Here is a 26,194-nt window from a genome sequence, read left to right on the forward strand (position 1 = left end):
TTGTATATTTAGGCTCTGAGAACTGGGTATGTTGTATTATTGCGTCACCCCTGATACTGATAGCTTACCATTCAGATAAATATTGCTTTATTGGTGAGAGCAGAGTCCATTCTTGGGGCCAACTTCTGCCTTTCTATGGGGAGAAGGGAGGCTGGTTCTTAGTCAAGGACAAGGGGGATTTGTCCTAGGCATATAGTCTAGGATTTGAGAACCACCCAACCAAACCCAGCATACCTCCACTTGACAAAGACATATCTTAATGTTCAACAAATTCAGGGTCCCTCAGACAAACAGGGGAAATTATTCCAGAGACAAGGACCATTCACTAAAGATGTTCTGCCATCAGTCTCTCTTGTTTAAATCTGGGGGGCTGTTTCCTAGACTAGAGCAACACTACTGCACAAAAGAAAGGAGGTGATTAATGAGGTTAAGGACCCAAACAAATTGGAGTTTAAAAAGGTCAAAAACACCTCAAGTTACAACCAAAATCAAACTGAAAGATAATATTATCAGTGATCACAGAGGCACATTATGTTACAATCAGTTGTTGTCTGGGTCTATTTTACTTCAGGAACAACCAAATAATTGTAGCCCACTGACTCAAAGACAGTTCACAGAAATAGTCTGTTTAGGTGATTAAAAGTCCTAATGATAATTTGAGACAAGTTATTAGAATACAGCACTATTGTTTCTACCACTACAACTCATAAGAACATAAGAACGGCCATAATGGGTCAGACCAATGGTCCATCTAGCCCAGTATCCTGTTTTCATATAGTGGCCAATGACAGGTGCTTCAGAGGGAATGAACAGAAAAGGTCATCATCAAGTGATCCATCCCCTGTCATCCATTTCTAGCTTCCGGCAGACAGAGGCTAGAGACACCATCCCTGTCCATCCTGGCTAATAGCCATTGGTGGACCTATCCTCCATGAATTTATCTAGTTCTTTTTTTTAACTTTGTTATAGTCTTGGCCTTCACAACATCCTCTGGCAAAGAATTCCACAGGGTGACGGTGTGTTGTGTGAAGAAATACTTCCTTTTGTTTGTTTTAAACATGCTGCCTATTAATTTCATTTGGTGACCCCTTGTTCTTGTGTTATGAGAGGGAGTATTTATTTTCTCCTTATTTACTTTCTCCACACAAATCATGATTTTATAGACCTCTATCATATCCTCCCTTAGTCGTCTCTTTTCCAAGCTGAAAAGTCCCAATAAAGTCTAAATCATTTGGGGTGTGGCTTTGGCAATACGAGCCCCTGAATTCCAGTCATTTTATGGGGTTTTGTTGTTGATTTGGGGGTTTTTTGTTTTGTTTTGTTTTGTTTGGTTACTTATTTATTTGCCTACTTACTTATTTGCAAAGCCAATCAGTCCAATACAATGCATACAAAAATAAATTTTCCTGGCTAATGTGAAGTGACTACTTTATGAAAGTATATTCATTGAATTGTTACTTAATTCACTGGACTAATATACAATTAGACTTGTTCACATAGATCTGGATAGAACTTTTAAGGAAATTATTTGAACATCAGCCCTAATATTGAATTGTAATTAACTTGCCTCCTTGACATTTCAAATATTGTATTTTTCTGTTGTAAAATAAATTCCCCTAGTTTTAATGAAAAAGATTGTATAACCCAGTGACTAAAGTTACTACCTCATTTTGAAAAGACAGTATAGTGAAAGCTGTGGCTAAGCTGTTTTTATGAGAAAAAATCATCAGATTGCTCATTTTTAAATAGATCGCTACAGTTTCAAAACTTAATTATCTTTACCTTCCCCAAATTCTCTGCATTTAATAATAATAATAAAAAAATTCTCTCTGATGAATAAAACTCTATTAGACTATAGTTTCAGATTATTTAAGGCTAGAAGGAACAATCTGATCATCTTGCCAGACCTTCTGAATCTCACAGGCCATTAAATTTCACACAGCTACACCTAAATTGAACCCAATAGCTTGTGTTTGAAGAAAACATTACTTCCAGAAAGGCACCCAGTCTTGATCTGAATTCTTCTTCTCTTCATATTTTCATCATTTCTTTTGGTAGTTTGTTTCAATAGATAATCACCTTCACTGTTAAAAAATTGTGCCTAATTTCTCATTTGAATTTATCTGGCTTCAGTTTCCAGCCATTGGTTCTTGTTATGCCTTTTAAAGACATTTTTGGTATCCAGTCTCCCCATGCAGCTGCTTATACATTAATCAAGTAATTTCTCAATCTTATTTTTGATCAGCTAAAATGATTGTACTCTTTAAGGCACTGTAAGGCATTTTCTCCAGCCCTTGAATCATTTTATGGCTATTTCCTGCCCCTTCTCCAATTTTTCGACATCCTTTTAAAGTGTTGACATGAGAACTGGACTCAGAATGGTATTGTCAGTCTCACCCATGCTGTATACAGAGGTAAAAATCAGCTCCCTACTTTTTCATGCTGCTCCCCTGTATATATATCTAAGCATTGCATTAGCTCTCTATATATCTAAAGATAGCACTGTACATATGTATATCTAAAGATTGCATTTGCTACAGTATTGCACTGGGAACTCATGTTGGGTTGCTTGTCCACTATGACCCCTAAATCCTTTTTAGATTCACTGCTTTCCAGCTGAAACCTTTTTAGATTCACTGCTTTCCAGTATACAGTCCCCATTCTGTTGGTATGGTCTGAGTTCCTTGATCTGACATGTATAACTTTGCATTTGCCTGTATCAAAATGCATTTTGTTTGAATGAGCCCAGCTTACCAAGATCATGCTGCCCTGTCTTCATCATTATTCACCATTCGTCATCCACAGATTTTATTAGCAATATGTTTATGTCCAGATTGTTGATGAAAATGTTGGCTAGCATCAGGCCTAGTACCCATCCTTGCAGAACCTACTAGAAACACCCCCTTTCATTGATTACTACTTTTTGACATTAATTTGATATTTCATAGTACTAATTTTTTAATAAGAATATTGTATGGTATTAAGTCATTATTGATTGGCATTAATTATATTCCTATCCTTTAATTCTTTATCAGTTGAACCCCCAAACAGCTTTTTCATTATTTTACCATCCTCCAGTTACCCAGGTCTTTTTCCTTGCCCTTTCTGAATATTGGCACAACATTAGCATGCTTCTAGTCTTCTGGAACTTCTCTGGTATACCAATATTTATTAAAAATTAAAATCAGCAGACCAGAGAGCTTCTTTGAGAGTTCTTTTAGGACTCTTGAGTGGAAGCTATCTTGAACTACTGATATAAAAATGTTTACACCTAGTAGATGTTGATTTATCTCTTCCTTCATTACTAATGGATTAGAAAGTACTTCAGCATCCTCATGTGATACCAGGACACCATTTTGCTTTTTCCAAATACCAAACAGAAATATTTATTGAACACTTATGTTTTCTGGATCATTATAAACAATTTTTCCATGTCCATCTAGTAATGAGCCTCTCTCATTGCTAGGTTCTCTTTTGTTCCTAAATATGCTTAGTCCTGTCAGCCATGGCTTTTCCCCTGATGTCTTTAGCTTCTCTTTTCAATTTTCTGTCTTTCATAACTTCTAGTTTATCTTGATGGCTATTTATTTCCCCTATTTTTCCATTTGTTATATACTGCTGCCTTCACTACACTAGCAAACCAGGATAGGCTGTTAGCCAAAATTTTCCTTATTCTTGATTGTGGAATTGTGGCTTTTTGGATATCTAATAAGCTCTTCTTAAAAGACCTCCTAATTTTCATTCATATTTTTCTGTCTAAATTTGTCTTCCCAGTTTTGCTCTTAATTTTCCTCAGCTTTGGGAAATGAGCCATTCTGGAGCACCAATGTATATTACTGCTTAAGACTGTTCTCTGTTTGCCTGTAATCAGGTCATGATTAGGGAACCACCAACTTCCAGTCCAGTGATTATAATAGATCAAGATGAATTAATGATGTCCAAAATAGAATTACCTCATCTGGGTACAATACCTTTTATATTAAAATTATAGATCATTTTTAGAAACTCTGAATGTTTTACTACTGGCTGCATGAAATCTCCAGCATGTGTCTCCCAAACTGAAGTCCCTCAGAACACCACAATTCCTCTTTCCACACATAAGACAGGCACTTAAGGAGGAACTCATTATGCTTCCGATTTAATTCAGTGGTCTATAACAACCCCCCCCCCACCAGTACCCTCTCCTGGACTTTGTTAGTTAGCATATTGGTCCACATGCATTCAGTGGTTAGGACTTATTCATAATTCTAAAACAAGTAATGGTGAGTTCTGAACCAGGATGTGGGCAGCCTAGCCTAATGATTGGAGCAAGAACCAGGCCTAGTGGTCAGAGCAGAGCAGTATATTCATGCCAAGTGGACAGCACCCCGTCCTGAAACCTTTGCTGAATTCTCTGTCCATTCTCCTTAATATGGAGTTGCTGAGGATGACTGCTTGCCTTCTTAAGATGGTTGAAGAATCTCTCTTGCTAACTGCTTGCTTAACACCACAAGAACCACCACCAGATACATCCACTGTAGCTTTGTATTCTATTCCTCCAGATACATATTCTTTGTAGTTAACTTGCTGAATATCTGATAATGATTTGACACTTTTAGCTGGGTTGAATGCCTTTCCAGGCAAGGAAACACACATGTTAATACTATAACCTTAATGATGACCTCAGGAGCATTAGCAAATACTCATCACACTGACCTATGGGTTAAACGTATGGTGCCTTATGTTTGTGAGTGAAATATGAGGTCATATTAAACATATTGCACTACAGAGAGAGGAAGAATAATGTGTTGTGTGTAGTGTTTTCTTATCTGTTGAAGGCACAACCAAGAGTATCACCTCTCGTGTCTCCACTATCATATGTGTTCTTCTTAATTATTACTATTCATAAATATCTAGCTTGTGGTAGTGCCTAGAGGCTAACCAGATTAGGGCCCCATTGTGCTAAACACTGTACAAATAAGTGGCAATACCTGTCCTAAAGATCTTAAAGTCTAAAAGACATGAAATAACAGGTAAATGAGACAAAAAAGTGGACATCTCCACTCCAGGTACTAATCATACCGAAACCTGATTTTATGAGATCTAATGGGATTACAGCAGATAGTGGTAAGAGTGAAGGTATAGAGCATAACAGATATAACACTTAGCAATTTTATATAGCATTTATTTTTCAAAGTTCTTTACATACATTGCCAAATCCTCACTGCACCCCTCTGAAGTAAATAGCAGTAAGTAGTTTCCAATACCAGTGTATCAGAATTCAGTAAGTAAATTTAGCATCACAAGAACTGATTTTTTGTTGTTGTAGTGTACTCTGTGATTACCTGCAGTTATATGATTAAAAACAAGAATCACATGAAAACACAAGCATAAATATAATCTGAAAATACTTGATATTATTAAGTCCATTGCTATTTTCAAGAGAAACATAGCAAGAAACATAAGTGAGCCACATGGCACAAGAGTACACTTTAATTTTATGTTCACCCAGTCAAATAAAAATAAGATAGTAATACTCACAATCTTAAATAGGAGCACTGTACCAAAGCATCTTTATTATTCAGCTCACATGGTAATAGTTCTTTTCTTTAGGCTACTAACTGGTTCACTACACAGGCTTCAAATGATGGAAGAATCATGATGATCATACTAAAATGATAAACATGCTTATTTTGTGTAGTAAGAAACATCTGAACAATCGTTGAGTACTTTATGGGACATCAAGAAACAGTCTTAGACATGGACATGATTTATATTTTTGCAATAGAAGAGTCTTATAAAAATGTTTGGCTGGTGTTAGTTTCTAAAACTGCACAATTATTGTTTGATACTTAGGGCCAAACTGTGTATACCAAAGGACAGAATTTGGCATTTTAAAACATATTCTATTCTCATTTTTTCCCCCAGGATTCTGATACCCAGCATATAGTGACATTGAAGAGTTGGGGGAAGCAATCCAAAGAGTTTCCAAGCTGATATCTGCAACACTCATTTGGGACTCACATTCAGGCCTGGTCTCCACTACAGACATATATCAGTATAACTGCATCACTCAGGGATGTGAAAAATCCACACCCCTAAGTAATATAATTATACTGACCTATCCCCCTGTGTAGACAGTACTATGTTGAAGGGAGAGCTTCCCGCATCAATAGCTACTGCCTCTCAGGGAGGTGAATTAACTATGCTGATGAGAGAAGCTTTCCTGTCAGCGTAGCAGTGTTTTCACTAAAGCACTCCAGTGACACAGCTGCACTGGTGCAGCTGCACCACTGTACTGCTGTACAGGAAGACAAGCCCTCAAAGTCTTGGAGGATTTTTTTAGATCAATCAAGGGCTGCTTTAGAAAGACCCAACAGCAGCTGTAGCCAAAAAGAAATTTTGCTGTCTGCATCTGACTAGAAGAGTATGACCTTTTCTTTCTGGTGCATACCTTGCTAACATCATCTGTGTTTTTGCCACTACGGGACTAAGGCTAACCTAATGTGCTCTACATGAAATCCACTTAAGTGAATACAGAATGCAGCCACCCAGAAGGGCATCACACAGGGAACATATAACACCAATACACTGAGATGGGCAGTGCTAAGGACTATGGCCCTGTTTCTCCAGTGAGCTCCCAGTGGTGGACATCGGTGCTTGTTTTCAGCCCCCTGAAGTTACTGGGGATATGAGGGGGGGTCACCCACCTATAGCTCACTGCAGCATTGAACTTTGGATAGTACTGTACTACAGGTAATTGTGTTGACACTGACCTAATATGGCAGACCACCTTGCTTTTCCAAAAAAAGCTATGACATGGAAGTCAAAAACTGAATTTTTTCTGGCAACATCATGACCAGTCTCTGAAGAATAGATAGTGATACCTGTTTGTGATGAAGCAGAGAAATTGCCAGCCAGTACCACAGGGGTTAAAGAGCCTTGGGGACCAGCTCGTCCAGGACTGGATGGGGGAGAAAAGAAGAGAGCCTGGCTCAGTTTGGGGTTGACTGGCAAAGAGTCAGGAGTTAGCTGTCTCCATGCCTGAGGGGAAGGAGCATTGGCCTGCCAGCCAAGGCAGCCAACAAGAAGCAAGCACTGGTTCCCCAACCAAGCCCCCAGCACTGGAGAGAACAGAGTGAGTGAATCCCAGAGACACTGTGGGGCTTGTCCTCACCAACTTGCAGCTGCCCTGCCCGAAGGAGCCGGGGATTGTGGCAAGGCGCCACCCTAGGGAGGAGCCTATGGGAAGCAAGTGGCCCAGCAAGTTGGACTACAGGGGCCATGCCCCAAAAGGAACAGAGTGGTAGGAAGTAGTCCAGGGCAGTGGATTTTGATTCCCTGCTAGGAGGGCTTCCCCCGTTCAGGGATTGATGTACACAGAGCCTCTGGCTGGGACCCAGTGGAGAGGGAGAGCCTGGGTCCTCCTAGCCTGCCTGACCTTAAAGACTGAGGCTCCTCGACCAAGCAGTGGGCAGAGAGCCAGGTGCTCTAACCATTAGGTGGCCTGGCCCTCCAAGCTGCCTGTCATACTGTTTCTGTACAGTTTGCATTACTTTGACAAACTTAAAGGAAAATTGATAACAGTATGAATTTTGGCAATAACAAACCAGAGATAAAAATGTAATTCTAGAAGACACACAAAAAAGGAAAAAGAGAGGAAAGAAACAAAAAGAACATGAAGTGATAGGTGAGGTATACCCTGCAGGTTGCAAATCATATTGTTCACTCCACAAGGATATGAACTTCACCATAGTGACAATGAATCAACAATTAATCATATGGCTAGATTTCTGGCTCCAAGATTTTTTTATGTATCTCAATTCAATCCTCCTCAAACACAGGTGTTGGATATACATAAGGCCAGATTGTTATTCATGGAGCAGTCCTGCCAATTGTTCCAAAATTAGAGCAAGTGATAGAAAAAATGAGATGTCTGCAGAAAAGTGTATATTCTAGTAATGATCGCTACTTTCCAATTTATGTTTGTGAGCAGATGCCATTCTCAACCTGTTCTTAAACACAGTCCACACACTACGTATAGTTCAAATGCAGAAACTAACAACACAACACTTCAGTTCAAATTTTCTCCCTGGCTCAGTTCCTACTCAAGAACTCTTCAGCCTATATCTTAGATCCTCTTGCCACAGAGTGCTCCTTGTACAGCACCTGTATATTCAGGTAGGGTAAAGAAACACCTACCTCAGTGAATCACCAGACCCCTCTTAACATTCCCCAGAAGGATTCACTTCTGCTAACAAGGGGCGGTGTTTCAGGCAAACACTGACAGCTGTGGCAAAGTGCCTCCGTCTCCTTGGCAGGCTCAGTCCTTTTTAGCCTTGGAGACCCAGGCTTGGGCAAAGCAAAACCCTGTAGGTAGCACAGGGGCTGGCTATTCCTTCCCTCAGTCAGTCCCTTGTGCTTGTTTGTCTTCCCTTCTGGGGACAGAGTGCGGCCTTCCTTGCTGGAAGGGTTCAGAGCCTTGCTGCTCCTAACTTACTATCAGCTTCCCTGGTTCTCTCACTCTCTCTCCCCCCTCTTCCACGCCGGGGAGGGTTTAAAAAGGTCCCAAGCAGTTGGAGCCAGCTGAACCTAATTAGTTCCCTAGTAACCCCTTGCCCAGCTGAACCTTATTTCCCCATGGTTCTCTCTCTTCAGTGGCTTGGGAGAGGCCTTTTTAGCCCCCAGGGACTGATTACGATCCCCCCCCCGTAGCTGTTTGTCCTGGGTTTGCCACATATCCCGCCCCCCTGCTCAACACTACGGGGTTGGGCTACTTGGGTCGGAAAGCAGTGCACTCTCGACAGGCCATCCGCATTGCCATGTTGGGTTCCAGACCTATGTCATACTGTGAAGTGGAAGGGTTGAAGCGACAGGAACCATCTTGTTACTCTCGCGTTTTTGTCCTTGTTTTGGTGCATCCACTGTAAAGGGGCATGGTCCGTGACAAGGGTAAATCTCCTTCCAAGTAGATAGTAGCAGAGGCTTTCTATGGCCCATTTCACAGCCAGGCATTCCTTCTCCACCACAGCGTATTTCCGTTCCCTAGGTAGGAGCTTCCTACTGAGGAAGAGGACGGGGTGTTCATCATCTCCGACCATTTGGGAAAGCACCGCTCCCAGCCCTACTTCAGAGGCATCGGTTTGTAGGATAAACTCCTTCCCCCAGTCTAAGGCTACTAGTATGGGGTCTGTGCAGAGGGCCACCCTCAGATCCGCAAAAGCGCCTTCGGCTGCAGCAGACCACTTTACTATGTCAGGGCCCCGAGCTTTTGATAGGTCCGTTAATGGGCATGCCCTGGTGGCGAAGTGGGGAATGAACCGCCTATAGTACCCCACTAGTCCCAGGAATGCTCTGACCTGTTTCTTCCAGAGGGGTCGGGGCAACTTCTGTATAGCTTCTAACTGGTTGAGCTGGGGCTTCACCACGCCCCTCCCCACTATATACCCAAGGTACTTGGCCTCAGCTAACCCGATCGAACATTTGGAGGGATTGGCAGTCAGCCCTGCCTTCCTCAGGGTGTCCAGGACCGCTTCCACCTCTCTACATGCGTCTCCCAGTCGGGGCTATATATGATGATAGGCTGCTGCGTATTGTCCATGGGGTCGCAATAGTTTGTCCATTAGCCGTTGGAAAGTAGCGGGGGCCCCATGCAACCCAAAGGGGAGAACAGTGTACTGATATAGTCCGTCTGGAGTCGCAAAGGCTGTCTTCTCCTTGTTGGCCTTGGCCAGGGGGAACTGCCAATAGCCCTTGGTAAGGTCAAAGTACATATAAACCGTGCCTTTCCCAATCTGTCAATCAGCTCATCTATCCTGGGTATAGGGTAGGCATCAAATTGGGACACCTCATTGACTTTACGGAAGTCATTGCAGAACCTCATACTGCCGTCCGGCTTAGGCACTAAAACCACGGGACTGGACCATTGGCTATGAGATTCTTCAATGACTCCTAAGGCCAGCATTTTCCTGACCTCTGTCTTAATCTCTTCTCTCTTGGCCTCTGGGATCCGGTATGGCTTAACGCTCACCTTCACTCCAGGCTCCGTGAGGATGTGATGGTGAACCTCCGTAGTCCTGCCCTGCTTTTCAGAGAACACATCCTGGTTGCGTTCAATCAGGCTGATCACTTCTGAACATTGTTCCGGAGTCAACTCCGGGGATATCCCCACCAGGTCAGGCTGGTTGCTTTTAGGGGGTTGCACTGGGGGCGCCATCACCGGAGCTTCTCTATCCTGCTAAGGTTTCAGCAGATTTATATGGTAGATCTGCTCCAGCTTCCAGCGGCCCGGCTGTCGGACCTTATAGTCGACTTCTCCTACCGCTTCTATTACCTCGTATGGCCCCTGCCACCTGGCCAGGAGCTTGCTCTCGGCTGTGGGTATGAGCACCATCACCCGGTCCCCAACCTGGAACTTCCGGGTCATTGCTTGTTGATTGTAGTTTGTCCGTTGTGCCCCTTGGGCCTTCTCCATGTGTTCGCGCACAAGGGGGGCGACTTGGGCTATTCTGTCTTTCATCTGCAGGACATGTTTGACCACGTTTCTCCCACGGTTCGACTGTTCTTCCCAGTCTTCTTTAGCCAGGTCCAGTATGCCCCTGGGGTGGCGACCATATAACAGCTCGAAGAGGGAGAATCCAGTGGAAGCCTGAGGAACCTCCCGTACAACAAACAGCAAGTAAGGCAGCAGGGCGTCCCAGTCTTTCCCGTCACGACTAATCACTTTCTGTAACAGGTGCTTCAATGTCCTATTAAAGCATTCGACCAGGCCATCGGTCTGGGGATGGTAGACCGATGTTCTAAGGGTCCGTATATGGAGCATTGTACATAGGTCCTTCATCAGCTTAGACACAAAGGGGGTCCCTTGGTCCGTCAGGATCTCCTTAGGTATTCCTACTCTGGAAAAAATCTGGACTAATTCTTTGGCTATGGTCTTGGACGTGGTATTCCGTAGGGGTATGGCCTCGGGGTATCAGGTGGCATAATCTAGTACTACCCGAATGTAGTGATGGCCCCGGGCTGACTTTTCCAGTGGCCCTACTATGTCCATAGCTATACGCTCAAATGGGACCTCGATAATTGGCAGAGGTACCAGAGGGGCCCTTAAGTGTGGTCGGGCCCATGTATCTGGCATTCCGGACAGGATGTGCAATATCGCCTGACCGCTGCAAAAATGCCAGGTCAAAAAACCCTCTGTAGAATTCGATCCAGGGTCTTATCTACCCCTAGATGGCCCCTGAACAGATGGCTGTGGGCCAGATCCATTACGGCTCTTTGATGCTTCCGTGGGATCAAGAGTTGTTGTATGACTTGCTCTTGGACCTGGACTACTCTGTATAGCAGGTCATTTTTAATCATATAATATGGCCCCGGACCCTTAACTCTCCCCTCAACGGGTACCCCATTTACCTCGACTACTTCTTTGAGAATATTGTGGTATATCAGATCATTGGCCTGATCCTGACCAAAATTCCCATGTGCGGTCCCCATCTGTCCAAACTCGGGGGAGTCTACCTCCATCTCCCCCTCGGGGAAAGCCCCTGGGGAACCAGGTCCGGCGATAGGGTTATTGATCGCCGACCCCATCCCACTGTCAGTCGGGCCCCTTCTTTCCCCTACAAGCGTAGACTTCTGGCACTGGGTCAGGACCCTCATCCCCCTCCTTTTATCCGCCCTCCGTTCCCTCCTAGTCTTCCTGGACTTCCCCAGCTGGGAGAACAAATCCTGGCTAAATTCATGGAAGGCCGGGGGAGGGTTAACGATCTGGGCCACACCCTGAGTCCCAGGGTCATTATTTTCTTCTACCTCCTCCCCGGGGAGTAGGCTATCAAACCCCGGGAAGTCTCGTCCGATAAGGACAGGGTAGGGGAGTTTTGGAACTACTCCCACCATCAACCTAGTGGGGTTTCCGAGAACGTCTATTTTTACGGGGATGGTTGGATTATAGTTGACATCCCCATGCACACAGGATATTCCCGAGCGTTTGGCCCAGGATAGTTGGTCCTGCCCGACCAGCTTCCCCGAGACTAACGTGATTGCACTTCCCGAGTCTACTAAGGCTGTGGTCTTTATACCATTCATCCTAACTGGCCTAGTGTATCTATGAGGGACCATCGCAACCCCGACTAGACTTATTAGATCACAAGGTCCCCCTATATCTCCCAGTTCGCATTGCATAGGCTCTCCCAGATTCGGGCATTGGGCAGCGATATGCCCCAATTCGCCACAGGCATAACATCGGTAGCCTGCTCGGGGCAGCCCCCTATTTTTCGGGCTGCTGGGCTTTGTCTCCCGAGTCTTTCTCCCTCAGTCCTCAAGTCTCTCCAGGACCGCTGGCTGCTCTTCTGCCTCCTTCCTCCCCTCCATTGTCTGGCCTGGCACTAGGGCAAACCGGGGCCTCGGTGCAGAGACTGGTCTCTGATTCTGGCACCTTCCTTCCCCGATGGTCCAAGAAAGTTCTTGGGCTGCTAAGTGTCTCTCTACTACGGCAACTAGTTCATCATATGAGGAGGGATCATTTTGGTGGACCCACCCTCGTACGCCCGGCGGCAACCCCCTCATGTACCTGTCCAACACCAGGATTTCCACTACCTTCTCCAACCCATGGGTCTCAGGGTGGAGCCACTTCCAGGCGAGGTGGATCAAGTCAAATAGTTGGGACCTTGGTGCTTTGTCGTCCTGGTACTTCCACTCATGGAAGCGCTGGGCCCTTATGGCCGGCGTCACCCCTGACCTCGCCAAGATTTCCGCCTTCAGCTGGGGGTAATCCATAGCTGCTTCTGTGGTCATATCGAAATAGGCCTTCTGAGTCTCCCCACACAGAAATGGAGCCAGGATGCCTGCCCACTGGTCTTGGGGCCAGGCCTCCGGCAGTGCTGTCCTCTGGAATGCAAGGAGATAAGTCTCTATATCGTCATCCGTTGTCATCTTCTGTAAATAGTTCCTTGCGCGTAGCAGCCGGGTCCTCTGGGGCCCATGCGTCAGCGTGGTCAGGGCTTTCAACTGGTTTACGACTTCATTCAGGGTGGCTCGATCTTGGGCCGCCTGGCTCATCAGCAATTGGTTTGTCTCCTATTGGACCCATACTGACTCTTGCTGGGCCATCATCCGTACTCTGGTAGCCTCTTGTTGGGCCGCAGTGGCCTGAATCAATGCCTTCACTACATCCTCCATTTTTTTGTTTTTTGTTTTTTTGTTTGTTTGGTGATTTATCTTGCCCTGAGATGGCTTGCCACAGCGCCTCACTGCATCCCACCCCTGACACCATGTGTGGCAAAGTGCCTCCTTCTCCTTGGCAGGCTCAGTCCTTTTTAGCCTTGGAGACCCAGGCTTGGGCAAAGCAAAACCCTGTAGGTAGCACAGGGGCTGGCTATTCCTTCCCTCAGTCAGTCCCTTGTGCTTGTTTGTCTTCCCTTCTGGGGACAGAGTGCGGCCTTCCTTGCTGGATGAGTTCAGAGCCTTGTTGCTCCTAACTTACTGTCAGCTTCCCTGGTTCTCTCACTCTCTCCCCCCCCGCCAGGGAGGGTTTAAAAAGGTCCCAAGCAGTTGGAGCCAGCTGAACCTAATTAGTTCCCTAGTAACTCCTTGCCCAGCTGAACCTTATTTCCCCATAGTTCTCTCTCTTCAGTGGCTTGGGAGAGGCCTTTTTAATCCCCTGGGACTGATTACTTACCACCCCACCCCCTTTGTAGCTGTTTGTCCTGGGTTTGCCACACAGCTTATTATAAAGTTGTTTTCTATCCATTATTAACCGTATAAGTTGCAAATGGTGATTTTCTTAAAAGAAAATATTTTTTGTTTTCAAAATGAGATGATGCTCCCTTTGTTTTGCTTTCCTTTTTCATTCCCCTCTGATACAGGAACTGGCAAAATATGTCAATGCAAAGTCAAGAAACATGATAGTGTACTCGTCTTGAAAATATGCAAGCATAGTTCAAGTGAGAAACATGACTGAGATACATAAGCACTACGGATCAAGGAAAGCTGTTAAGAATTCAGAGTGAAAGCCAACATTGGAGAAATGCCTTAAAACATTTTCTGGTATTCACTTAGCCTCGTCTCCTGTTGGATACAACATCTAAGTTCCCATCAGAGGGTGTTGGGTGGGTGGATTGTTTTTTTGTTTTTAGGGTACCAGTTAAAATGTCATGGTTCTGTGACAGAGGAGAGGAAAGAGAATAGGGTAACTATTGATGTAATCATTACATAAGCAAAAATACTCAAATGAGGTGATACTTTCTTTTGCCATAAAAATAATAATATAGCAAATAATCACAGAAAATTTCAGTATAGTACTGAATTAAAGAAAATAACAAAGATTTGTCTAACATTGTTTATACTATTTCTGTCTTAGGCACCTAGCACACTGGCACTTTTGAAAAAATGTAAGGAAAGTCAAGGATATTGCACAATCATAAATGGACACTAAGTTAATCAGATATATTATTTGTTGTGAGTTATTCACTCTACTTTAGTAACAATGATATTCACCCACTTCACAGGAGTATTATGATGATTAATTTTTAGATCCTTTGACAAGATATATAATTGCTATGAAGGTGTTCTAAGAGTTAAAGTGAGTGAGTGAAGCACAGTTAATGGTAAATCTAAATATAGTTATACTCAGTGGAAGACAATGATAATAGATTGAAACTAGAGATCAATCTAGAGAATTAATAATTGAGATGATGTATTATCTTTATTGTATCCAGTATAAGGATGAAAAATAATCGAGTCCCTAATAAGAAATTAGAATTGTGACTTGTTATGCAGTGGTGGATACAGCAATATACTGTTTCTCACAAGAAGATATTAAGTTTCAAGGACTGACAGCCACTTACAATCTCTCTGTGACTTTTAAATAAAGTATTAAAAGCCATGGGAACAAGAACACTAAAGAATTACAGCTGATTTGAATGGCAGAAACTCAGTTAGACACAGGAGCTTTTGCAAGCATTGCAGTTGTTGCCATGATCAGCATGATTGCTTCATAATCATGGGCAATAGATGTTGGATGTTTTCTGAGGAAGTCGTATTATCTCCACATAATAACATTGATTTGGGATTCTTCTCACAATTTCTGTAACAGTGGCATCTGCAGAGAGGAGTTTTGTTTCCATCGCTTGATACTCTCACAACAGAGATCAACAATGAGTCAAATACGTCTGTCATGTTTAGCCTATAACTTCAGCTGAGGATGAAATTGAGTCTTCTTGACTACCGTGATTTAATAAATAAATTTGCTGTGATTTGATAAGTTTGCTGCTATCAAAATAAAGAGAATTATTCTAATTAGTAGTCTTTCACTTTTATGCTTCTGAAGTACACTTTAGTTAACTGTAAAATGTATGGTTTGTGTGTTAAAATTACTTTTTTTGTTTATAGTTTTGAAAGAGAAACTAAAGAGTCCATTTAGAACCCTGTACTACTGTCATGGTAAAACTGTCACCAGCTAGCAGTGGTCACAGTGGCTGGGAACGAGACATTAGTACTATTAGGGACCTATTGTTCCCGAACTTTCATGATTCTTTTCACATGAGAACTGTAAAAATCAACTGACTTGTATACCTTTCCTGAATGTGATATTACCTGGATAAGGAATACAGTATTAGAAATAATGTATACATTATTTCTATGATAAATCTACATGGCATATTGCAAACATGTTTCTTGCCCCAATGATTTTTCCAATCTAAGGACCTGTTTTTGTGAACCCTTACTCATATGCATAAGTGAGGACTTCTCACCTGAGTAAGGGTTTCTAGACCAGAGGCAGTGCCAGCCCATTGGGGACCGTAAGCAGGACTATTTGAGGGGGTGGTCTCCCCACACACAACACATACTAAAAAGGCAAAAAGGGGGTTCATTGAGTTGCTCTGGGCCCTAAGCAATTGCTTAGTCTGGTTATGCCTAGCGCCAGCAGTCTTGTTGGCTGGGGCTGTAAGAGCATCCGGAGATAAGATGAGAACTTACAATTCCTTTTGACTTTGTCCTCAGCACCTCTCAGGAACAGGCTCTGAATAAGACACAACAAACACACACAGGACAAGACACGGTGGTCAGTAGTTTTAGATAAGAAAGATTATTGATATACAGCTAATGAGGTCACACAAAAGGCAATAAAGGGGGAATGGGATTAGGGGTCAACATCATCAGAAAAACTGAAGGAATTTTTCCTGAGGAACAAGATCCTCATAGGCTCATCTCAGAATTTACATTATTTGGCTGTTTTAGCTTATCACCGCAGTTTCCTTTAATACAGAGTCCCCTTTCTCCTGCTGCTACTTGTCCATAACTACTTTATCCAAACACATTCAAACTTTAAAAAATAAAAATGGAAAAGGTTATATAAATAAATTAACCACTTCTTAAATGACCCAGTGTTCATTTAGGAATCTTTAGTTTTCAATTTGCAGGTTTGTGTACTTAATTTAACAATTGTACTGTTTGAAGCAACAGATTCAGCATAACATGGCTCTTATCTGCTTCTTATTCTAGAACAAATGAAGAAAATTGGCCAAGCTGTTTCTGAAGTACAGATCATAACATTTACCTATAATATGGAGTCACTGAGAAGCAGCTCCAGCAAAAGTATTTTTTGTGATTACTTTCAGGGTACACTACAATTTTTTTTGGAAAGCAAGAAGGTAATTGATCAAACCATTCCTAAATGAGGATACATAAAAACGACATTCTTGAAATTTTACTCAGTGTCTCGTGTTTTTGGTTCTACCTGGAGTCTAGCTGAAAAACAGCTTTATTGTAAACCTTCAAATTATACATACATATGAGTGATAATAATACAATTTAGGGTGCAGGCTAATTAATAAAAAATCAGTTACAAAAATGGGCTTATAATTTGGTAGAGTCGATGCTTCATAAAGTAAGTGTGACCTACTGTTCACTTTAGATCTTTGAGGGACAGGGAGAAATGAGAGCTCAGTGGCACACTTCTAAGTTCTGCTGAGTAGTGCAAGGCAGGGGAAACTGAAGACCCATAGAAAATACAGAGCTTCAAAGCACAGCAAGATAAGAAGCAGGATGAAATAGAGTCTCTGTGAACTCATGACATCCAGAAAACAGTGTGAGCTCCAGGGGAACAAGAGACTTTGCACAGCTCCTAAATCTTTTACATATACATATATACACACGTAATGCGTCATATATTATTGAATATTCCAAAAATAACCTTAACTCTGTCCCTGAAAAGCTGTTTACTATCCCTCTAACAAGAAGAGCATTATATGATAACATAACCACAATTTTAGAACATTTTTATATTATTGACCACAAAAGTGGAATACATTCTGCAGATGTATGTACTTCATTCTTTCCTCTATGATAAATAAGCCTCATTTATGGCAATACTGGCCAGGTTTGATGAGAGACTTACTGAGGCCAGTGACTTGTATGCGCAGAATAGATTGGATGAAGGTAGACATATAGTATCTGTAGTGAGGTCTCTGATTCATAAGGGAAGGGTGACATGCAAATGTGTAATGGAATTTCCAATCTAGTTAAGTAGGACAGATGAGGTGGTTTGTTTTTTCTGATTTATAAGCTATTCATGACAGGAACCATGTTTCCTGTGTGTTTGTACAAGAGCCTAGCATAAGGCCCCAGTCCTGATTAGGTCCTTGGATTCTATCACAATACAAACGAAGAAAAAAATTAACCATACTGGATGCAGGGGATATAAGAGCTTGCCTCTGGGCTGGGCATGGAGAGTACAATGTAATCAAGTTTATGATATATATAATGAGGGTAATAAGCAAGATGTCGGTGTTTCTAAAAATGAGAGGGTAAACTGAAGGATAGACTGTGGTTGGGTGTATGGATTGTGTATAATAGTTTGTAGCCTATATTGAAAATATGAATTAGGATAAGAATTTCAGGTCTATAGGATGAGGCTGGGTGGGAAATACAGGGACAGAGTTAAATTTGGTTTTGGAATAAGCAATATAATTTTCTTCATACCTAATTTTTTAAGAGATCGTATGAACTGTGATTGTATTTTAATATTTACCTACCTATCCCTAGATGCTCATTCTTTTTCTTGTACATTTTTATTATTTTTAAAACTGTATAATTTCTTTGCCTTTTTAGGGCTAGTGCAATCCCCAGTACAATAATGCATCGGTAGTCACAATAGAAGGAAAATCTGTTATTTGACAGATTAAACTAATTTTACATTCAAACATAAAAAAATTGTATCTTGTATAAATTAAAAAGTGATCACGTCAATATTTATAGCATGCACTGTGCTATAGAAACAGAACAGCTCATAGGAGGATAGCGAATATGCCTTCTTTATCAACTCTAAGTGATGACATTTTATTTGTGGTTTAGTCACACCATACTGTTGATATATAAATTATTCCATTTTTAGAACATACTTTTCTGTCTTGATCATTTGCTTGTTATGAAGTTACATGATAAAAAGTGAAGAGCTAGCTGTGTCCATCAAATGGTATCCATGTAAGTATTCTCACACCTTTTATCAAACTGTCTGTACTGAGCTATCTTGATTATCACTTCAAAAGTTTCTTTCTCTAACTTAATTGGCCTCTCAGAGTTGGTAAGACAACTCCCACCTTTTTATGCTCTCTGTATGTGTATATATATCTCCTCAATATATGTTCCATTCTATGCATCCGAAGAAGTGGGCTATAGCCCACAAAAGCTTATGCTCAAATAAATTTGTTTGTCTCTAAGGTGCCACAAGTACTCCTGTTCTTTTTGCGGATACAGACTAACACGGCTGCTACTCTGAAACCTGTCATCAAATGGTTGTGGATCACTGATTTTGAGGCTCATTCTGTGCATATTTGGCATACTTTAAACCTACAAATTTTATAGTATGATAGTTAGATATAGGCTCTAAGGGACCATATACAAATTAGAGATTTCTAGTGATTGGTAGCCAGGGCTACAGGGATGTGTAGACTACAGTCAGCATAGCAAGCTCTATGATTAGGGCCCTACCAAATTCACGGCCTTGAAAAATGCATCACAGACTGTGAAATCTAGTCTCCCCCAGTGAAATCTGGTCTTTTGTGTGCTTTTACCATATACTTCACAGATTTCAAAGGGGAAACCAGTGTTTCTCAAATTGGGGGTTCTGACCCAAAATGGAGTTGTGTGTGTGGGGGGGGTTGCGAGGTTATTTTGGGGGGGGAGGGGTTTCACGGTATTGCCACCCTTGTCTAGCTCTGAAGGCAGCGCTCCACCTGCAGCAGTGCAGAAGTAAGGGTGGCAATACCATACAATGCCACCCTTACTTCTGCGCTGCTGCCTTCAGAGCTGGGTGTCCAGAGAGTGGCAGCTGCTGACTGAAGGCCTAGCTCTGCAAGCAACAGTGCAGAAGTAAGGGTGGCAATACCATACCATGCCATCCTTACTTCTGCGCTGCTGCGGCAGCAGCTCTGCCTTCAGAGCTGGGCTCCTGGCCAGCAGCCGCCATTCTCCAGCTGCCCAGTTCTGAAGGCAATGCTAGCAGCAGCTCAGAAGTAAGGGTAGCAGTACCACAACCCCCCCCTAAAATAATCTTGTGACCCCCCCCAATCCTTTTTGGGTCAATACCCCTACAATTACAACACTGAAATTTCAGATTTAAATAGCTAAAATCATGTAATTTATTATTTTTTAAATCCTATGACCGTGAAATTGACCAAAATGGACTGTGAATTTGGTAGGGCCCTATCTATGACACTAGGGAATCTCCAGATAGCGATTTGGATGCTTTGGCAATGTGACAAAGTGACTCACCAGATGATGTGCTACCTTGCAGCTAGGTGTGGTTGTAACGCTGTATGAAATATGGGAGACACTTCATGATATTATTAATACCAATATTATAAATGCAAGGAATCTGACCAGATATGGCATGTAAGGTATCTGTGAAAATGTTATGATTTGCCAAGTACAATAATCTGGTTTATATATTTATATCACCTTTGTATTGTGAGTTATAGATATGTATATCTGTATTTCAAAACTTGTGCTGTGTATCTGGGTGACACCCCCAGACAGATTGGCATCAGCACTAGCTAGCCTGTTCGATGGCCCATCAAGAGTCATCAGCTGTACAAAGAACCCATTGAAAGAAGCCAGGGGCTATACCTTATGAGTCAGCAGGGCTTTGTAGGGGCATCCCTGTGGGCAGGGGACTCCAAGGTTTTTCCATGCCATGTGCTGTGAAGCTTGCATTTGGGACACAGGAAGTACAAGCCATGTGGCAAAAGGAATATTAAGGGCAGCTGCATCATCTCCATTTTGTCTTTATTCTTGCTTCTTACCACTGGAGTAACTTTCTACAAAGGAAGCTCTGAACAAAGGACTGAATGACCCATCCAAGCTTTGGATGTGTTCCAGAGAGAATTTCAAGCCAGCAACTCTGCTAAGAACCTGATATATGGACTTCTGTATGTATCTGATTGCTTTACCATTTAAGCACTCTACTCTCTTCTTTTTTTTCCCTTTATAATAATCCTTTAGTTTTAGACACTAAAGGATTGTCTGGCAGCGTGGTATTTTGGGTAAGACACAAACTAATATTGACCTGGTAACGTGACTGACCCTTTGGGGTCAGAAGAACATTGTGTATAGTGAACAGAGTTTTTAAATAACTTCTCACTGTACTGGATTTAGCTGCTGACTGGGAGCCAGAGAACTGGAATGGAATAAAGGAGGCTGTGTGATTTCTTTTTTTAGCTTCTTGATAACCAGTGTGGGGAATCAGAAGCAGAGTTTGTGACTGGTTGGTGAGTTTAACTTCAGTGGTAACCACCAGTTTTGGGACTATCTGCTCCCCCTTTAGCAGCCTGCCCTGAACTTGGCATTTTCAGTTAGAGTTGCCCCAGGCATACCGGGTCTCAGTGGTGTCACAGCGTTTTTTCTCTCTGAACTCTGGCCATCTAGGTCCACTGGTGGCCAAATCACCTTGTGACTCAGCCCTCCAGCCAGTCCCTTTTGGGGTAAGCCAGGGTTTTAACTCAATAGTCCCAGGACCTTACATCAGGTCAGCAGCCTAGGCCGATACCCAGTAGGCCTTCCAACCATTTTTGTCCAGCGTGTTCAAGCTGGTCTGCACAGTGGGTCTGTAGAAGAACCTAGTCCATCACTCCCTCTGCCCTGGGTTCCAGCTCAGGGACCCTCATAGCAAGCAGTTAAGACTTATCTTTCCAGACCTCTTGCTTCTTTCTCAGGAGGGCTCATCTCCTTAGCAGGGGTCTGCTCTGAGGTTAAGGCCCTGTTCCCAATTCCCCACATAGCAATGGAAAACAAAATTAACAGAAATAAAAAGCAGCACCAGCCCTTATGTCCTAGCAGGATCCTTCAGTTATCTGTCCTACTGCTTTGTGCTCACAAGCACCTAGGCAGTCTGCTGTGCTCCTCTCTGGGAACTGAGAATGAGAAGTCTGTCCACCTCCCTAGGGCCCTCTGAGTTGGGGCTCCTTTTAAGGCTCCTCCTCCAACCCCAGATGGCCACCTGACCCCAGAGCTGTTCTTTAACCTCTTTGTTGCTGGCACTGCTTTTTAGATTTCAAGACTGCCGGTCAATGTTCAGTGACCATGTTGATGGCACTGGTCTTGCTGAAGCACTTACCAGGGAGAACCACATGAAGATTGCCATTTCCTTCCCCAAAATAAAAATTATTTTTTATCCACAAAATTAGCTGGGGCCAGTTGGGGAGCAGATGCTCACAACTTGAAGACAGACACCTTGGCCCTGGTCTTCTCAGCAGTTGAATACCATGTGTTAGTATGGGCAGATAGCATACATATAAAACTTGTTATCACACAATTGAACACTGCTATGAGATTTATCACAGGACTGCTAACGTCAACTCTGACAATCTGTCTGCCTGTCCTCACAAATATTTTATCACCATTCCTTCACAGATGCAAGATAGAAAGAATATAACTGCATGATAATGAACCCAAACTTGCCCATCTATGAAGATCTCCAATCCGAGCCCCCTGCCCCCACCAAGCCCGAAGATGCCTCCTTAAATCCAGGAACCCCTTCTGCTTAATGGCCAAAACTCTCAAAACCTTAGGCCTGTTACCAAAAGACAAAAGTGGTGGAGGCTGTCAGAAAATAGTGGGATCAAGAATCAAGACTGGATCACAGATCCTAAAGACCAACCACCAGGCCTCACCATGCCACTTAAAATACGGATCATGGTGAACTACATAAAAACCTCACACAGGCATTACAATTACCTGGCTACACAAATGAAAAATGAAGGACAGCCCAATATGTGAATGTGGAGAAAGCATCCAATTCATGGAACATCTAGTGAACCACTGCCTTCTAAAATCTTTCTTTGGAGGGATGGTCTTGGTTCATTTCATGTCAATGGAAGCCACAGAGTCGATGACAAATGTGGACATAATCCTTTAATGTTGCTTTTCAAGAAGAATCCCTCTTGTCTAGCCCAACACAAGCCCCCTGTGCAGACAGTTTGTAGCAGAGTCTAGTCCTTTATCTGTGTGCTTGGACTGTCTTTCTATATCTCTCATGTCTATACAAGCATATACATATAATACATCTGCATTTCAAGAACACAGTAACTGTCATAACAAAACAGACAAAAGATGCATCTTGTCCACTATCCTCTGTCTGACAGGGGCAATGCTAAATATTTCAGAGGATGGTAACACTGAAGACAAAAGTAACTAGTCTAACTCTGAATGTTAATATTTATCCAGCTAGGTCAGAGGAGGGCAAACTATGGCCCGAGGGCCACATCCGGCCTGTGGGACCCTCCTGCCCGGCCCCTGAGTTCCTGGCCTGGGAGGCTAGCCCCTGGCCCCTCTTCCACTGTTCCCCCTCCCCCGTAGCCTCAGCTTACGCTGCTGCCGGCACAATGCTGTGGGCAGCGGGGCTGTGAGCTCCTGGGGCAGCGCAGCTGCAGAGCCCGGCCTGCCCCGTTGCTCTGTGCTGCGCGGTGGCGTGGCTGGCTCCAGACGGGCGGTGCGGCTGTAGAGCCGCCAGACACCAGTGCTCCAGGCAGCATGGTAAGGGACAGGGAGCAGGGGGTTGGATAGAGGGCAGGGGAGTTCGGGGTGGTGGTCAGGGAGTGGGGGTGTGGATAGGGTTCAGGGTGGTCAGAAGGCATGGAACAGGGGGGGTTGAATGGGAGCAGGAATCCCGGGGGGGGCAGTCAGGAAGAAGAGGAGGGGTTGGATGGGAAGTCGGGGGGCAGTCAGGGGCAGGGGTTCCGGGGGCAGTCAGGGGACAGGGAGAAGGGGTGGTTGGATGGGGCAGGAGCCCCCGGGGGGGCCGTCAGGAAGGAGAGGAGGGGTTGGATGGGGTGGCGGGTGGGCAGTCAGGGGTGGGAGTTTTGGGGACGGTCAGGGGACATGGAGTGGGGGGGAGTGGATGGGGCAGAGGTCCAGGGGGGGCCATCACGGAACTGGGGGGGGGGTGGATGGGGGAGGGGGCCCGGGGGGGGGTGGATGGGGGGGGGGGGGGGGGGGCAGGCCCCCCCCCCCCACCCCCCCCCTCCCCTCCCCTCCCCTAACCGTCCCGCCATACAATTTTCAAAACCCGATGTGGCCCTCAGGCCAAAAAGTTTGCCTGCATCTGAGCTAGGTGCTTCTTATAGTAATACGAGTTTGCGTGCTTGTATCCTGGGTTCACTTCCCCCACCATAATACATCTAATTGAGCATTATTATGGGGGGGCAGGGAAGATATTTCTTCTTCACCCTAGCTAGGTTTTTCCCTAAAGAATGATGACTGACCATCCTTGAACCTACACCTGTACCCTACCTATGGTGTGGCAGTGGGGACAGTGGATAGCGAGGGGTAGCGGACAGGTGTGACAGTGGGGACAGAAGATAGCAGTGGATAGGAAACAGGTGTGACTGGGGACAGAAGATAGCAGTGGATAGGGAACAGGTGTGGTAGTGGGGACAGGGGCTAGCGGGGTAGAGGACAGGTGTGCCAGTGGGGACAGAGGATAGCGGGGGTAGCGGACAGGTGTGGCAGTGGGGACAGAGGATAGCGGGGGTAGGGGACAGGTATGGCAGTGGGGACAGGGGATAGCGGGGGGTAGGGGACAAGTGTGGCAGTGGAGACAGGGACTAGCGGGGGTAGGGGACAGGTGTGGCAATGGCGACAGGTGATAGCGGGGGTAGGGGACAGGTGTGGCAGTGGGGACAGGGGATAGCGGGGGGTAGGGGAGAGGTGTGGCAGTGGGGACAGGGGATAGCAGGGGTAGGGGAGAGGTGTGGCAGTGGGGACAGGGGATAGCGGGGGTAGGGGAGAGGTGTGGCAGTGGGGACAGGGGACTAGCAGGGGTAGGGGAGAGGTGTGACAGTGGGGACAGGGGATAGCGGGGGTAGGGAACAGGTGTGGCAGTGGGGACAGGGGACTAGCGGGGAGTAGGGGAGAGGTGTGGCAGTGGGGACAGGGACTAGCGGGGGTAGGGGAGAGGTGTGACAGTGGGGACAGGGGATAGCGGGGGTAGGAGACAGGTGTGGCAATGGGGACAGGGGATAGCGGGGGTAGCGGACAGGTGTGGCAGTGGGGACAGGGGATAGCGGGGGGGTAGGGCACACCAGGGGACAGGGATAGCGGGGTAAGGCACAGCAGGGCAGTGCGCTTTGGAGAACACTGCACGGAGCAGGGAGGTCTCTCTTTGCGAGTCGGGATCAGCAAGCAGGCGGCTGCGCGTGGGGAAGGGTCAATACGGGATGAACGTAACAGTGCGAAGGGCGGGGCCGGGGGCGTGGCGTTCCGTCAGATCTACCCATCGCTCTCCCTCTGCTGGCCCCTCCCGTTCTTCCTCGCTTTGCGGCAGTGTCGCACGTCTAGAACTGTGCTCTTCGCGGCAGCCGCGCCGGCAGCCGGAAGGCAGGTGAGCGGTCAGGATCTCGTGGAAGGGGGCGGCAGGCCGTGCCTACGTGGCCGTGGCGGCTGGGCCCCGCCATGGGTCTTCTCAGCTCGGAGCGGGGACGCGCTGGGGCCGGGTGTCCTGGTCTCCCGGGGGTGGGGGCTTTATTCTCCTGCCCACGGGGCGGCGGGGGACGCGGCTTTTCCCGGAGCCCGCAGCCCTGTGGCCGCCTGGCTGGTGGGGCGCGCTCGCTCCGCAGGGCTGAGTCTAACCGGCGTCACCGCCCCTCCCTGTGCCTCAGTTTCCCTAACTGCAGTGTCGCTGGTGACCTGAACCCTCGCTCGCTTTCTGCCCCTCCCCCCCCCCCGCCCTGGGCAGCGGGGATGAGCTCACCCGGCCGGTGCGCAGGGTCTGGGGCGCTCTTTGGTGACGCTCCCCGGAGCTTAGGGGCATCGGCAGCGGCTCTCGCTCCGCAGAGCGGGGAGCGGAGCCCGACCGCAGTTGTCCCAGTGTGTCTGTGTGCTGGGCCCCTGGGTGCCTCCCGCCCGCTCCTTGTCCAGCCGCCGGCACTGGGCTGTCAGTTTCATGCAGCCTGTGCTGGGGCCTTTGCTCTGTGTGTAGTCACGGGTGTCTCGACTGGCTGCTTTCTGTGAGCTTTTAGTGCACCTGGCTTCCAGATTCATAGAATCCTAGAATAACAGGTTTGGACGGGACCTCAGGAGGTCATCTAGTCCAACCCCCTGCTCAAAGCAGGACCAACCCCAACTAAATCATGACTGACCTTAAAAACCTCTTTGCTTGCTTGCTTCCCCCACCGGCATATTTGTGGGGGTAGGATGTATTATAGGAACACTGTCAACAGAAAATCATTTGATAGCTATGTCCTTATTAAAATTGTTAACAAGTATGGATTATTAGACATTAAACATTTTAAAAATCCAGTTTACAGCTCTTACTGTTTGGCCATGATAAATCAATTAAGTCAGTTTCACTTTTGAAACTGTTGTATGAACACTTTGGAGTTCTTAGTGTTCTCATGTTTGGATTTCAAATACTGCTGGGGAATATGCAATTGGAGCTTAAAACAAAATAAAGATTAAAAAAAACTTGGTCAGGTTTTACAAAAGTTTATAAATAAAATTTGGGTTTTATGCCAAATGTAAATTTATTTGCGATGGTGCTGAAGTCCTGTTGGTCCCAGGTTATGAAAAAGAGAAAGTGAGTTTGGTGTTTATGAAGGGGACAGATTTACTCAGAGCTCTTCTTTAGGTTTATAGATTCTAGGACTGGAAGGGACCTCGAGAGGTCATCGAGTCCAGTCCCCTGCCCGCATGGCAGGACCAAATACTGTCTAGACCATCCCTGATA

At 45.1% G+C, this 26,194-nt stretch overlaps 1 protein-coding gene across 1 annotated transcript in view; it reads left to right on the forward strand.

Annotated features, from left to right (window-relative positions):
* Positions 1-24,774: 24,774 nt before the first annotated feature.
* Positions 24,775-26,194, forward strand: part of ASCC3 (activating signal cointegrator 1 complex subunit 3) — a 480,033-nt gene continuing 478,613 nt past the window's right edge. Inside the window, exon 1 of the mRNA XM_034765979.1 lies at positions 24,775-24,850. The gene's annotated coding sequence lies outside the window, so the exon portion shown is untranslated. The remainder of the gene's footprint in view (positions 24,851-26,194) is intronic.

Source organism: Trachemys scripta, chromosome 3 (genome assembly GCF_013100865.1).
Source record: "Trachemys scripta elegans isolate TJP31775 chromosome 3, CAS_Tse_1.0, whole genome shotgun sequence".
Classification (NCBI taxonomy): domain Eukaryota; kingdom Metazoa; phylum Chordata; order Testudines; family Emydidae; genus Trachemys; species Trachemys scripta.